This window comes from Hevea brasiliensis, chromosome 9 (assembly GCF_030052815.1).
Source record: "Hevea brasiliensis isolate MT/VB/25A 57/8 chromosome 9, ASM3005281v1, whole genome shotgun sequence".
Taxonomy (NCBI): Eukaryota; Viridiplantae; Streptophyta; class Magnoliopsida; order Malpighiales; family Euphorbiaceae; genus Hevea; species Hevea brasiliensis.
The window spans coordinates 23,974,059-23,989,080 of NC_079501.1; the positions used below are offsets into that span (position 1 = coordinate 23,974,059).

General features: G+C 36.7%; 2 non-coding genes across 2 annotated transcripts; both read left to right on the top strand.

Moving 5' to 3' along the window:
• Nucleotides 1-10,163: 10,163 nt before the first annotated feature.
• Nucleotides 10,164-10,270, top strand: LOC131183539 (small nucleolar RNA R71). Its single transcript, XR_009151588.1, has one exon. It is a non-coding gene; the product is annotated as a small nucleolar RNA R71 (small nucleolar RNA).
• A 4,433-nt stretch (nucleotides 10,271-14,703) lies between these two features.
• On the top strand, nucleotides 14,704-14,808 carry LOC131183648 (small nucleolar RNA R71). The gene has a single exon (XR_009151688.1). It is a non-coding gene; the product is annotated as a small nucleolar RNA R71 (small nucleolar RNA).
• The last annotated feature ends 214 nt before the right edge of the window (nucleotides 14,809-15,022 follow it).

Sequence of the window (15,022 nt, forward strand, 5' to 3'; positions counted from 1 at the left end):
GTTTATCTATTTTAGAAAAATCCTTAATAAAGCGTTTATAGAACCCGGCATACCCTAAAAAACTTCGAATTCCTTGGACATTGGTAAGAGGGGCCATCTTTTCTATCACTTCAACCTTGGCTTTATCAACCTCTATTCCTCTGTTAAACACCAAATGTTCCAGCACTATCCCTTCCTGAACCATAAAATGACACTTTTTCCAGTTTAACACAAGGTCAGTGTCTACACATCACTGCAAAACTTTAGAAAGATTAGCCAAACAAATGTCAAATGAAGATCCATAAACAGAAAAGTCATCCATAAAAACCTCCATTATATCTTCAATGAAATCTGAGAAGATTGCCATCATGCACCTTTGAAAAGTGGCTGGTGCATTAAACAACCCAAATGGCATCCTCCTATAAGCAAAGGTTCCATATGGACAAGTAAAAGTGGTTTTCTCTTGATCATTTGGATGGATAGGGATTTGGAAAAATCCCGAATACCCATCTAAATAGCAAAAATAAGAATGCCTAGCCAGTCTTTCTAACATTTGATCAATGAAGGGAAATGGAAAATAATCTTTTCTAGTGGCAATATTTAATTTTCTGTAATCTATGCACATTTGCTAAGTAGTCACTATTCTGGTGGGAATTAATTCGTTATTTTCATTTTTCACCACTGTCATTCCACCTTTTTTTAGGGACAACATGTACTGGACTCACCCAAGTACTGTCTGAGATAGGATATATGATCCCTACATCAAGCAACTTCAAAATTTCCTTTTTAACAACTTCTTTCATATTTGGGTTCAACCTCCTCTGATGTTCAATAGATGGCTTACAATTTTGTTCCAAAATAATTCTGTGCATGCAAAAGTGTGGACTTATTCCCTTAATATTGATGTAGCCCAACCGCAAGTGCACGGGTCATACAAGTAGTATAGAAAAAGATATCGTTCCCATGAGGAGTTGTGTTAATGATTGAATTTTTGATATAAAAAGTTAACTAAATTGAACTATCTTTGAAATTAAAGTAACAAATTAATGGGTATTTGAGTATGAAATCTATATGTGCAAAATTAATAATCTATCCATCAATATATTAATTAAACTAAAATTGCATCAATTTGAAATAAGCAAGTTCAAATATGGCAATATTTAAAATGGCAAGCAATTAAATTTGATTAGAAATTAACAATTATAAAAAGGCGATTCCGGAGTTCGGGATTTTATATTCGAGCTATTTTGGGATTTTAAATTGATTATCCAATCTTGTGGAACTTACGGGTTTTAAGGAGATTAATTCTTAAATCCTTTGAATACCCTTTCGAGTGAGACAAAGAGTGTCTTAATCAATCTAATCCTACTTTCGTGGAGTTAGAGTTAATTAAGACCCATTAAGTTCCTTAATTAATCTATAAATCCTCTTAATCCTTAGTCTATTTCTTGATCTAAGTTAATTAAGTCCAATTCCTTGATTATCTATCACAAGGCCTTCTCCTTTCGGTGCCTCAACCATGGATTAAGAACATCACTTAATGGGATCCTACATTAAGCATGTCATTAAGTACACAAGAAATGAATAAAACTCATTAAGACCACAAAATATGGATTACCCAATCAATATCCACAAAATATGTCAAATATTACATCCCTTACTCCAGAATCAAAATAAAACTACTCACTACCCATAATGTTTACAAGATATCCTTAGTTTGTATGGAAATAAAGCTTTAATCTAAGCTAGGAAACAAGAAACTAAACACTAGAAATGTAGGAAAAATGTAAGAAAGGAAAGAAATCTCTAAATCTGATTGGAAATGGTATGGGAGAGATTTGTGACTCTTCAGCTGCCCTTTTGCTCCTCCTCCTTTCCTTTTTCTGCTCCCCCCTCTAAAATGGGAAATGAGGCTATTTATAGCATTTTCTGACATGGAGCCCTAAAATGGTGTGTTTTAGGAGGAATTTTCTGAGGGAATCTTCTGCCAGCTCATTAATGAAACCTTTGTGGGACTGCATAAGTTATGCAGTCCCTTATGCAGTTTTCGGCTGGTTCTGGTTCACTTATGCGAAACTGCATGACTTGGTGCATAGGTTATGCATAATTCTGTGAGATTGCATAAGGGAGGCGTGAATCTGCATAAGCCATGCACTCTCTTTATACACCATTCGGCAGGTATTGGAATAGTGATTTTCCTCCTTATGCAGATCTGCATAGCTTATGCGGCAAGTTATGCACAATTTGGTCAATGCATATTTCAGCTTGAAAACTTGTTTTTGACATCTTTGGCTGTAGAAGTCACTCCTCAATGGCAAAATTTCTCTTCAGTCCTTCAAAAACACCATTTTTCCTACAAAACAAAGTAAAAATTACAAATTAATCCAAAATTGACAATTATGAAAAACTAACTAAATAACTAATGAAATTAGCTAAAAATGACAAATAATAAAATAAAATAGCTATGAAATCAGACCTAAATGACTATGCAAAATGTATGCATCAAATACCCCCAAACTCAAGCTTTTGCTTGTCCTCAAGCAAACTTTAAAATATGATGCAAAAATTTTTAGGGGTGCCTTATCCAAAGAGCTATGAAAATCACCTATTAAAGTAACTTAACACACCTTTAGCCATACCAGCAATCCATATACCCATCCTTCAAAATGCAAAGAATTTAATGCTTATCCAAGCTTTCACCGCTTAGCCATCAAGTCAATTATCATTCAAAATCCCCAAACCAACCAATCAAAAAAAAGAGAGTCATGCTCAAAAGGAATTCTAGAACAATCAATAGTCAAAGTGTCTCTATATAGAATGATGGAATTGAATGAATGAATGAATAGTTTTCCAATCCCATAGGCAAATTCCCTACTCCTATCTCCACTAATGTAGCAAGTACTATCAAAAGATCAAAGGTCTTTTTAGGGATGTAATGGGGCCATGGGGTTCAAAATGAGGCTAAGAAGAAAAATGGGTAAAAAGGGTTCAAAGCATGAGAATATTTTCAATTTTGACAACATAAGGTACACTTCTTATTTTATTATTTTTTTCTTTTTTTTTATATTTATATGGGAGAGAGAAATACACAATGAGGATTGTCAAGTGCTAGCATAGTTTACAAAACACATAAAAATGGAGGGACATTTTGATACTTTAAACTTGTATCTTACATTTTCTTTTGATGATTTTCCCTAAAATTGCCACCCCCAAACTCATTTCTTTTAATACTTTGGGTGGATTTCTTTCAATTTGTATGACAATAGTGAAAAGCACATATACTAGCACTTTTACAAGATGACAAGCATTTCTTCTCCCTTTTATTGTATTTTTTTCTTTTCTTTTTTTTTCTCTTTTTTTTTTATATGTACCTAATGTTGTAAATAATTATTCTCATGAAAAGGGTTGGAGTGTTTGGTTCATTGGCTAGGTAATAATAAGGATTTCAAGAAAAATTAGGGATAAAAAGGCTCAAAGGGGTTTGCAAGGGTCAATTTTAATTAGGAAAAGGGCCAAAGGTTTAAAATGAGAAGGTTTAAATCAAAGAATGCCTAATCATCTCTCTTTTCAAGTACAAGCTGGTATTTCACCTTGAAAGGTTTAGAAAATTTGTTCTAGGATTGGTGAGACATCATTTGGCTACCTTCTGTCCAATAACTCCCTCTAAACATTCCAATCTCTAAAGGACTAGTTGGGTGGCTTTTTGGCTAAGAAGATATAGGCAAGGGATAGATACTTCAAAACCTTGCATCTCTTAGGAAACTTTCAATCCACAAACCCAACTAAAGGTAAGTCAAATCACTCTCATAGGCAACTTTTCAATACTCAAGGGATTTGGCAAAAAATTTTAATGCATGATGCATGATGCATGATTCCTAAAAATGAGTAATGCATTAACTAAATGGAGGAAGTCTATTTGTGTGCAATGTGTACAATCTCTAAGTGATGTATAATGTGTGTGTAAATGTGTAATGTATATGTATGTATGGATGTATACGTAAAATATTTACAATATGTGTAAATGGAATGGGATGAGATGCTCCTATACTCAAAATGTGAAAAATGAAGCAAAAATCAAAATGTGCACCCCCAAACTCAAAATTAGACATTGTCCTCAATGTCTCAAGTAGTGCATTATCAAAACTCAAAGTAAACAGGAATTATCAGGAATTGTGATATTTAAGAGCAAAAAGAAGGAGTTACCTGGTATAGAGCAGATGAGAATTTAAGATATAATGGGGATGGATAAGAAGCTACACAGGTTATGCAGAGTAAAGTGCTGTCCAGAACAGGTGCATAAGGAAGGTGCATAAGCTGTGCGGTTCTGCATAAGTGGCAATAAGGACTGTACAGGCTATGCAAAATATTTGCATGAGGGTATTCATAGCCTATGCAGTATATTTAAAAGCTGCTGCATGATGATGAGCAAGGGAAAAATGTGCAACCACCAGTAGAAGCATCCAAATATATACAGAGTATGGACAAATATGCACAAAAGGGCAGTAAAGGCAATGAAAATCAAAGAAAAACTAATGTAATAGCTAGCCAATAAAACTTCAAGAAAAACAGAATTCAAAACAAACTAAAATTGTTTCAACATATTTACAAAAAAAAAAAAAAAAAAAAAACTCCTACAAGTTTAAACAAAAGTAAAACAGAAACTAATCTAGTTCTATTGTTTTGCCTTTGTCCATAGATGTGGCTAAGGGGCTGGTGGCTGCTGGTTGCTGTCGAAATGATGGTGCTGGAGGAGGTGATGGAGGTGGAGGTGGCATTCCCAGAAAGATCATGAGCTGCTTCATCATTTCCTTCAATTCTTTCTGCTTATCTCTGGTTTCCATGACAAGGTCAAATAGGTGATCATGACGATCCTTGAGGGTATCAAGACCAGTGTCAAGCTTCCTATCCACAAAGTATATATCATCACTAACCCTTTCAAGGTAGGTGAATAAGGTTTTAGTGTTGAATGCAGGAGGGGCTGTGGATGAAGAGGGTTCAGCTGCAGAGGGTGTGGGCTATCAGAAGGCTCTTTGGGGTGTCTGTGCGGTGGGGATGGGGTAGGTTCGATGAAGTCTTTGTGGGGTGATGGGACAGGTTGGGCTTCTGGTTGTGCAATGTGTTCAGTTTCTGTTGTTGGTTGTGCAATGTCAGAATGTGGGAGGTTGAATCCTGTTTTGGATAGGTGTGTAGCATCAAAATATAAGGTGTCTACAAGTGCTGGTATTGGGTGCTCTTAAGGATTAAAACCAAAATGCTTGGCTATTACAGTTATGAGCCCACCCAAGACAATGTCACTTATGGATTTGGTGGCAATATGCAACACATGCTCACAAAAGAAGTAACCAGGGGAAACCTTGACCTTGTGAAAGGCACACCATAACATGAATAATTCAGATTTCCCAACAGCACCAGAACTAGTCCCTCTGCCCAAAATAGTGCTAGCAATAAGCTTATGGATAAACCTAAGTGCAGGGTCTAGTATTTGAGAGGTTTTGGATCTGCCAGCAAAAAAAGTCTGAGGTTGGTTTGTGATAATTCTCCAAAACTGAGCAGCATTCCAAATGCCTTTTTTTGCTACCTCTACCCCTGTATATGGTACTCTAAATAGCCCATCAATTGCAAAACCAAAAATGCTATGAAATTGGTCCAATGATAACTCTCTATTTTGCCTCAAACATCTAAATTTCATAGTTGGCTTAAAATCTACATCATGCAATTTCAGGGTGGCAGAGAATGAGGAAATAAATTCCAAAACTAAAGCTGGATAAACAATTTCTTGCTTGTGCACAAATTCCATCCAACCCATACCATCAAGATAGGCAACCACATTGTCAAATAAACCAAGTGATTGGAGAGAGTCTGCAGAAATATACCTAGTGGGTTGCACCCTCCTTTCCTTAAGTGGCTTAAGGGCTGCCTTTTGAACTGCATCAGGAAGAGGCCAAGGTAGTTTTGATACCAGTGAGGCTGCTGACGTTTGCTTTTTGCTGGAAGAGGGTGATTTGGCTTGTGTGGAGGCTGAAGTTTTGGGGTTTTTGGGTGGTGGTTCTGAAAATGGGGTGGGTGGTTCTTTACGCTTTGAGAGAGGTGGTGCAGAAGCAATGGGTCTCATAGATTTTGACCTAATTTTCCGCTTGTAGGTGGCTTTGGGAGGTGGTGGAGGTTTCTCTTGTAGAGGGGAATCGGGGTTGGGAGGCCGCATTGACAATGGCGAAACCTGGAGAGGAGATGTAGGAGGGGAATGGGGAGGCGACTCCATTGGTTTCCGATAGTGAGGATGGAGGAGATGAGGGTGGAAATGAAAATGCAGGGAGAAATTAGAGTTTATCCGGCGAAAATACGAGTGGAGAAGAAGGGGTATGCCAGAATTAAGGTCGTGGGGGGAAAAGGAGTGAGCAGGGATATCGGGAGGTGTAGGTGGGAAAAAAATATTGCCGAAAAGAAGTTTTAAACTGGACTTATATAAAACTGCATAAGGGGAAAGTGAATGTGCATAGCTTATGCACCTTGCTTATGCACCTCTCGGCAAGTTTTTGGAGTTCAGAATGTGAGGTCATGCAGAAGTGCATAGGCTATGCACTCTGCTTATGCAGCTCTCGGCAAGTTTTGGGATTCAGAGTTTGTGGTCATGCAGAAGTGCATAAGTCATGCACTCTGCTTATGCACCTCTCGACAAGTTTTGGAGTTCAGAATGTGAGGTCATGCAGAAGTGCATAGGCTATGCACTCTGCTTATGTAGCTCTCGGCAGTTTTGGTTTTTGATAAGCTCGGTCATGCAGAAGTGCATAGGCTATGCACTCTGCTTATGCACCTCTCGGCAAGTTTTGGAATTTAGAGTTTTTGGTCATGCGGATGTGCATAAGCTATGCACTCCCCTTATGCAGATTTCGGTGGAGAGAAAAAATGCAAGATTCGAAGTCATGCAGAAGTGCATAAGTTATGCACCTTGCTTATGCACCTCTCGGCAGGTTTTGATTTTTGGAGAGTTCGGTCATGCGGTAGTGCATAAGTTATGCACTCCCCTTATGCAGGTCTCGGCAGAGAGAGAAAATGCAGAATTTGAAATCATGCAAACGTGCATAAGTCATGCACTCACTTATGCAAGTTTTGACAGATATGAAATTTGACAAAATGAGGCTATGCAGAATTGCATAAGCTATGCACTCTTCTTATGCACTTTGCAATAGAGATGAAAAATGGCAAGAATTGTGGTTATGCAGGATTGCATAAGCTATGCACATTCTTATGCAGTTTTTAGCAGGGTGAGAAAATGGCAAATTTTGTGATCTAAAAGCTGCATAAGCTATGCAGTTACTTATGCACAATTCAACAAGAATGAGATTACAACTGAAAATGATTTGCAAGTATGAAAAATACCCTAGAATGAAGAAATATAATTCTATGAAGCATAAACCATGAGAAATTTTCACCAAAAACACATCAATATATACAAAGTCCATCAAAATTTCATCACACAAGCTTGTAGAAATGGATCCTGCATAAAGGCCTTTGTGAGCCATGCCATTTTGACTCAAATTCTGCAAATCAACTTTTAGCACAATGAAAACTCAATAAAACCTGCATAAAGTTGCATCTATCCACAAATGATGAAATGAACTCTCCAAGTTATGCCAAGAAAATGCAATATGTCCACCTTGAATTCCACAACCCAAATAAGCTCAAAACTACAAAGATGACCAACTTACCACCATATTAACCTTATAAGCACAAATATTAAAAAGTTACACACCCAACCTCACCAAGAACATAAATCATCTACTTCAGACCCTTCTTTTGCTGCAAAATTTCATTTTTTTTCTCTACATAAACCAGGTAGCAAACCTGCACAGGTTATGCAGTAAAAATCAATCAATTTTGGGAGAGTTTAAAGGACAAAATATCAGTTAACACTCCCCAGCAGTTCACCAACCTTCCTCCATTGAAATACATCTACAAAGGACAAGATTCAACAATGTCAAAAATTGAATTTGGGGAGATTTAAGATAAAAACAAAAGTAATGCAAATAAAAGTAAATTAACAAAAGCAAAATAAAAGAACTTGGGGTGCCTCCTAAGAGCGCTAATTTATGGTCCTTAGCTTGACCCTTTTCATGCTTCATGGTGGCTAGAATTGGAATTTATTGTCTCTATTTCCAATAGGTGCTTCAATGAATCTATACTTCATTTTCTTTCCATCACATGAGAAGATCCTTGTTGCTTTGTCTAAAAATCCGACCATTTCTTTCTTGACAACCTTTGGTGCATCTTTTTCTTTGAGAGATGATTTCTTGACCTCACTTTTCTCTACTTGCTCAACTTGAAAGATTGATGCCATAGGACAAGGTGGATTACCATTCAAATGTTGTGCAAATGCAGCCTCTTTTGGATTTTCATCATTGATACTCCCTTCATGGATAAGACAACTTTCAAGAGAAGCCTTCGGATAGCTCTTTCTAAAGTGCTCTTTTACTAACTCATCAACTATATCAATTCTCAAACAAGAGTCTACATCTTCATGTTGCTTTTTCTTATCATTGCCAATGTTGAAGACTAAATGATCCTCTCCGACTCTGAGAGTAAGCTTTTCACCTTTCACGTCAATCAAAGCACCAGCTGTAGCTAGGAAAGGCCTCCCCAAAATGATTGGGATATTAGAATCCTCTTCCATGTCCAAGATGACAAAGTCAACAGTTATATAGAATTTCCCAACCTTCGGAGGCACATTCTCTAAAATCCCTTCAGGATACTTAATTGATCTATCAGCTAACTGAAGAGAAATGTGGGTTGGCTTAAGATCTCCCATGTTGAGCTTCTCATAGATGGAGAGGGGCATAAGGCTTACACTAGCCCCTAAATCACATAAAGCTTTTATAGAACATGATTCCCCAATGTGGCATGGAATTGAAAAACTCCCTGGATCCTTGAGCTTTGGAGGAAGTTTCCTTTGGAGGATAGCACTACATTCTTCTGTCAAAGCTACAGTTTCATGGTCTTCAAGTCTCCTCTTATTTGAGAGAATTTCTTTTAAGAATTTTGCATAAGAGGGCATTTGTGAAAGAGCATCAATAAAAGGCACATTTATGTATAGCTTCTTCAAAACCTCTAAGAACTTCCCAAATTGCTTATCAAGCTTGGCTTTTTGAAATCTCTGTGGAAAGGAAAGCTGTGGCTTGTAAGGCTTTGGAGGTATGTATTTCTCTTCTTTCTCTTCAACCTCCTCCTTACCTTTTTCTGCACTCTCTTGTTTTTCATCTCCCTCGACATCTTTCTCATTTTCTCTCCTCTCACCATTTTCACTTTTCTCATTTTTTTCACTCTTCTCATTATTTACAACTTTCCCACTTCTTAAAGTAATAGCTTGACACTGCTCTCTTGGGTTTTCTGGTTGACTTGGAAGCTTTCCAAAAGACTTGGTACTTGAGAAAGATGCTTGTTGTGCAATCTGATTTTCCAACATTCTGTTATGTGTTTGCATCTGTTCTAGCCTTGCTTTCATCTCTCTCATCTCCTCATCATGCTTATTTTGGTTAGCAAGAATCTGTTGTAATAAAGCTTCTGTGGTAGAACTTTGTTCTTGCTGTTTTGGTGGAGGATTCATATTTTTCTGCTGAAAATTAGGCAATGGTTGCCTATTTTGCTGATATGGAATTCCTTGTTGCTGTTGTGGCTGAAAATTCTGATTTGAAACTTGACTTTGCTGATTTCCCCATGAAAAGTTGGGATGATTCCTCCAAGTTGGATTATAAGTTTGAGAGTAAGGATTCCCCATTTGCTTGTTTCCATAATTACCAACATATGCTGCTTGCTCTCCATAGTCTACTCCAGAGCTGGTAGTTCCCTCTGCATAAGCAACTTGTTGTGAACTTCCAGATGATGATGATGAACTAACCAACATACTTAAATCTTCCATCTTCTTAGCCAAGACATTTGTAAGTGCATCAAACTTTGCATTAATCATGTTGAATGGGTCAAGATCATACATTCCAGCAGCTTGCCTTTTTTGAGTTGGAGCTGGTCCTCTTGGACTACTCCAAAGATGAGTATTCTTTGCAATTTTCTCCAATAGCTCATAAGCTTCATCTTCATGCTTCATAATAAATTCTCCTCCTGTTTGAGCATCAATAATCCCTCTGATCGCAGGAGTAACATTTGTGTAAAAATTTTGATTTATCATCCATTTCGGAATGGCATGATGTGGGCATTGTCTCTCTAATTCCTTCCATCTCATCCATGACTCATAGAGAGTTTCATCTTCTCTTGGTCTAAAAGCTGTCATTTGGTTCCTCAATTCTTGAGTTTTTCCAGGTGGAAAATATTGTGCAAGAAATGCATCAGTGAGCTGCTCCCAATTTGTGATGGAGTTGTGAGGTAAAGAATCAAGCCAATCCAATGCTCTATCTTTCAAAGAGAATGGGAATAGCTTCAATCTTGCTGCATCATCAGATACTCCAGGTTGTTTTTGCATATCACAAATCATAGCAAACTTCTTCAGATGTGTGTGTGGATTTTCAGAAGGATGTCCTCCGAATTGAGAATTTTGAATCATTTGAAGAACTCCAAAATCCATCTTGTAACTATTTGCATCAATTCTTGGTCTTGCTATGCTCTCTCTCAAGTCATCAAAACGAGGAAAAGCATGATCCATCATACTTCCCCTAGGCACATTAGCATTTATAATCTCTTCACCTTGGGCTGCATTTTCATTATTTCGATCATTTCCAACATTACCTCCACCAATTCTAATTCTTTCATCAGCCATGTTTACTTCTAATTCAGTTTCTCTCAAAGCTTCTTTTCTTCTTCTGGTTTCTTTCTTGTTGGCTTTACAAAATTTCTCAATTTCAGGATTGAACAATAAGGATGTGTCACTTATGCTTCTAGCTCTTCTCATAAAAGATTAAAAATACCTGAAAAAGAACAAACAAATACAAAATGAAAAGATAACAAAGATAAAATTAAAAACAACTAAAATAATCAAGAATTCAATCTTAAACAAACAACTCCCCGGCAACGGCGCCAAAAACTTGATGTAGCCCAACCGCAAGTGCACGGGTCATACAAGTAGTATAGAAAAAGATATCGTTCCCACGAGGAGTTGTGTTAATGATTGAATTTTTGATATAAAAAGTTGACTAAATTGAACTATCTTTGAAATTAAAGTAACAAATTGATGGGTATTTGAGTATGAAATCTATATGTGCAAAATTAATAATCTATCCATCAATGTATTAATTAAACTAAAATTGCATCAATTTGAAATAAGCAAGTTCAAATATGGCAATATTTAAAATGGCAAGCAATTAAATTTGATTAGAAATTAACAATTATAAAAAGGCGATTCCGGAGTTCGGGATTTCATATTCGAGCTATTTTGGGATTTTAAATTGATTATCCAATCTTGTGGAACTTACGGGTTTTAAGGAGATTAATTCTTAAATCCTTTGAATACCCTTTCGAGTGAGACAAAGAGTGCCTTAATCAATCTAATCCTACTTTCGTGGAGTTAGAGTTAATTAAGACCCATTAAGTTCCTTAATTAATCTATAAATCCTCTTAATCCTTAGTCTATTTCTAGATCTAAGTTAATTAAGTCCAATTCCTTGATTATCTATCACAAGGCCTTCTCCTTTCGGTGCCTCAACCATGGATTAAGAACATCACTTAATGGGATCCTACATTAAGCATGTCATTAAGTACACAAGAAATGAATAAAACTCATTAAGACCACAAAATATGGATTACCCAATCAATATCCACAAAATATGTCAAATATTACATCCCTTACTCCAGAATCAAAATAAAACTACTCACTACCCATAATGTTTACAAGATATCCTTAGTTTGTATGGAAATAAAGCTTTAATCTAAGCTAGGAAATAAGAAACTAAACACTAGAAATGTAGAAAAAATGTAAGAAAGGAAAGAAATCTCCAAATCTGATTGGAAATGGTGTGGGAGAGATTTGTGACTCTTCAGCTGCCCTTTTGCTCCTCCTCCTTTCCTTTTTCTGCTCCCCCCCTCTAAAATGGGAAATGAGGCTATTTATAGCATTTTCTGACATGGAGCCCTAAAATGGTGTGTTTTAGGAGGAATTTTCTGAGGGAATCTTCTGCCAGCTCATTAATGAAACCTTTGTGGGACTGCATAAGTAGACTGCATAAGTTATGCAGTCCCTTATGCAGTTTTCGGCTGGTTCTGGTTCACTTATGCGAAACTGCATGACTTGGTGCATAGGTTATGCACAATTCCGTGAGATTGCATAAGGGAGGCGTGAATCTGCATAAGCCATGCACTCTCCTTATACACCATTCGGCAGGTATTGGAACAGTGATTTTCCTCCTTATGCAGATCTGCATAGCTTATGCGGCAAGTTATGCTGGTCAATGCATATTTCAGCTTGAAAACTTGTTTTTGACATCTTTGGCTGTAGAAGTCACTCCTCAATGGCAAAATTTCTCTTCAGTCCTTCAAAAACACCATTTTTCCTATAAAACAAAGTAAAAATTACAAATTAATCCAAAATTGACAATTATGAAAAACTAACTAAATAACTAATGAAATTAGCTAAAAATGACTAATAATAAAATAAAATAGCTATGAAATTAGACCTAAATGACTATGCAAAATGTATGCATCAAATATCATCTATGGTGTATCCTAAAACTTTCCTAAATTGCCTCAACACTCTTAATAACTTATCAACCTCTAAAGTGCTTAAATTTGCATTTACAATTACTGGATAAGTGTCATTAGGGCTAAGAAATTCATACCTGAGCTGAGAAGGAAGTTGCTTAAGTTCTACCTTAGGTGCATCTTCTTCCTTGAATGATGGTTGCTTAGTTTCAACTTTTTCCTTCTGTGTGAGTTGAAAAACTGGAGCAGAAATGAATGGTGGACTACCCTCTAAATGTTGAGCATATGCAGTCACATGAGGGTTGTCATTGTCTATGCTTCCTCCATGAACCAAGCAATTTTCAAGTGGATCTTCCGGATATCTCTTTCTGAAGTTTTCTTTAATAAGCTCATCAATGATATCAATTCTCAAACAAGTATCAGCTTGAGAATGATGCTTCTTCATGGAGTTACTAATATTGAAAATCAATTGATCTTCACCAACTCTAAGAGTCAATTTTTCTCCATTAACATCAATCAATGCTCCTGATGTAGCTAGAAAGGGCCTTCCCAAGATAATTGGGATATTAGAATCCTCTTCCATGTCCAAGATGATAAAGTCAACAGGTATGTAGAACTTCCTAACCTTCAAAGGCACATTCTCCAAAATCCCTTCCGGATACTTAATTGATCTGTCAGCTGACTGAAGAGAAATATGGGTTGGCTTAAGATCTCCCATATTGAGCTTCTCATAAATGGAGAGGGGCATAAGGCTAACACTAGCCCCTAAATCACATAAAGCTTTTGTAGAACATGACTCTCCAATATGACATGGAATCAAAAAACTTCTGGGGTCTTTGAGCTTAGGAGGAGTTTCTTCTGGAGTATGGCAATATATTTTTCTATTAAAGCTACAATTTCATGGTCTTCAAGTCTCCTCTTGTTTGAGAGAATTTCTTTTAAGAATTTTTCATAAGAGGGCATTTGTGAAAGAGCATCAATGAAAGGCACATTTATGTATAGCTTTTTCAAAACCTCTAAGAACTTTCCAAATTGCTTATCAAGTTTAGCTTTTTGAAATCTTTGTGGAAAGGGAAGTTGTGGCTTATAAGGCTCTGGAGGTATATACTTTTATTCCTTCTCTTCATCTTTCTCTTTACCTTTTTCTGCACTTTCTTTCTCACTTTCTTGTTTTCCACTCACATCAATTGCTTTCTCATTTTCTCTCTTCTCACTTTTTTCACTCTTCTCATTGTTTACAACCTTCCCACTTCTTAAAGTGATGGCTTGACACTGCTCTCTTGGGTTTTTCAGCTAACTTGGAAGTTTTCCAAAAGATTTGGTACCTGAGGAAGATGTTTATTGTGCAATCTGGTTTTCCAACATTCTGTTATGTGTTTGCATCTGTTCTAGCCTTGCTTTCATCTCTCTCATCTCTTCATCATGCTTGGTTTGGTTAGCAAGGATCTCTTGTAATAAAGCTTCTGTGTTAGAACTTTGTTCTTGCTATTTTGGTGGAGGATTCATGTTTCTCTGCTGAAAAATTAGGCAATAGTTGCCTATTTTACTGATATGGAATTCTTTGTTGCTGTTGTGGTTGAAGATTCTGATTTGGGACTTGATTTTGCTGATTTCCCCATGAAAAGTTGGGATGATTCCTCCAAGCTGGATTATAAGTTTGAGAGTAAGGATTCTCCATCTGTTTGTTTCTATAATTACCAACATATGCAGCTTACTCTCTATAGTCTACTCCACAACTGGTAGTTCCTTCTGCATAAGCAACTTGTTGTGAACTTCCAGATGATGATGATGAGCTAACCAACATACTTCAATCTTCCAACTTCTTTGCCAAAACATTTGTAAGTGCATCAAACTTTGCATTAATCATGTTGAATGGATCAAGATCATACATTCCAGCAGCTTGCCTCTTTTGAGTTGGAGCTGGTCCTCTTGGACTACTCCAAAGATATATTCTTTGCAATTTTCTCCAACAGCTCATAAGCTTCATCTTCTTACTTCATAATAAATTCTCCTCCTGTTTGAGCATCAATAATCCCTCTAATTGCAGAAGTAACACTGGTGTAAAAATTCTGGTTTATCATCCATTTTGGAATGGCATGATGTGGACATTCTCTCTAATTCCTTCCATCTCATCCATGATTCATAGAGAGTTTCATCTTCTTTTGGTCTGAAAGCTATCATTTGATTCCTCAATTCTTGAGTTTTTTTAGGCGAAAAATATTATGCAAGAAATGCATCAGTGAGTTGCTCCCAATTTGTAATAGAGTTGTGAGGTAAAGAATCAAGCTAATCCAATGCTCTATCCTTCAAAGAGAATGGGAATAACTTCAATCTTGCTGCATCATCAGATACTCCAGGTTGTTTTTGCATATCACAAATCATAGCAAACTTCTTTAGATGTGTGTGTGAA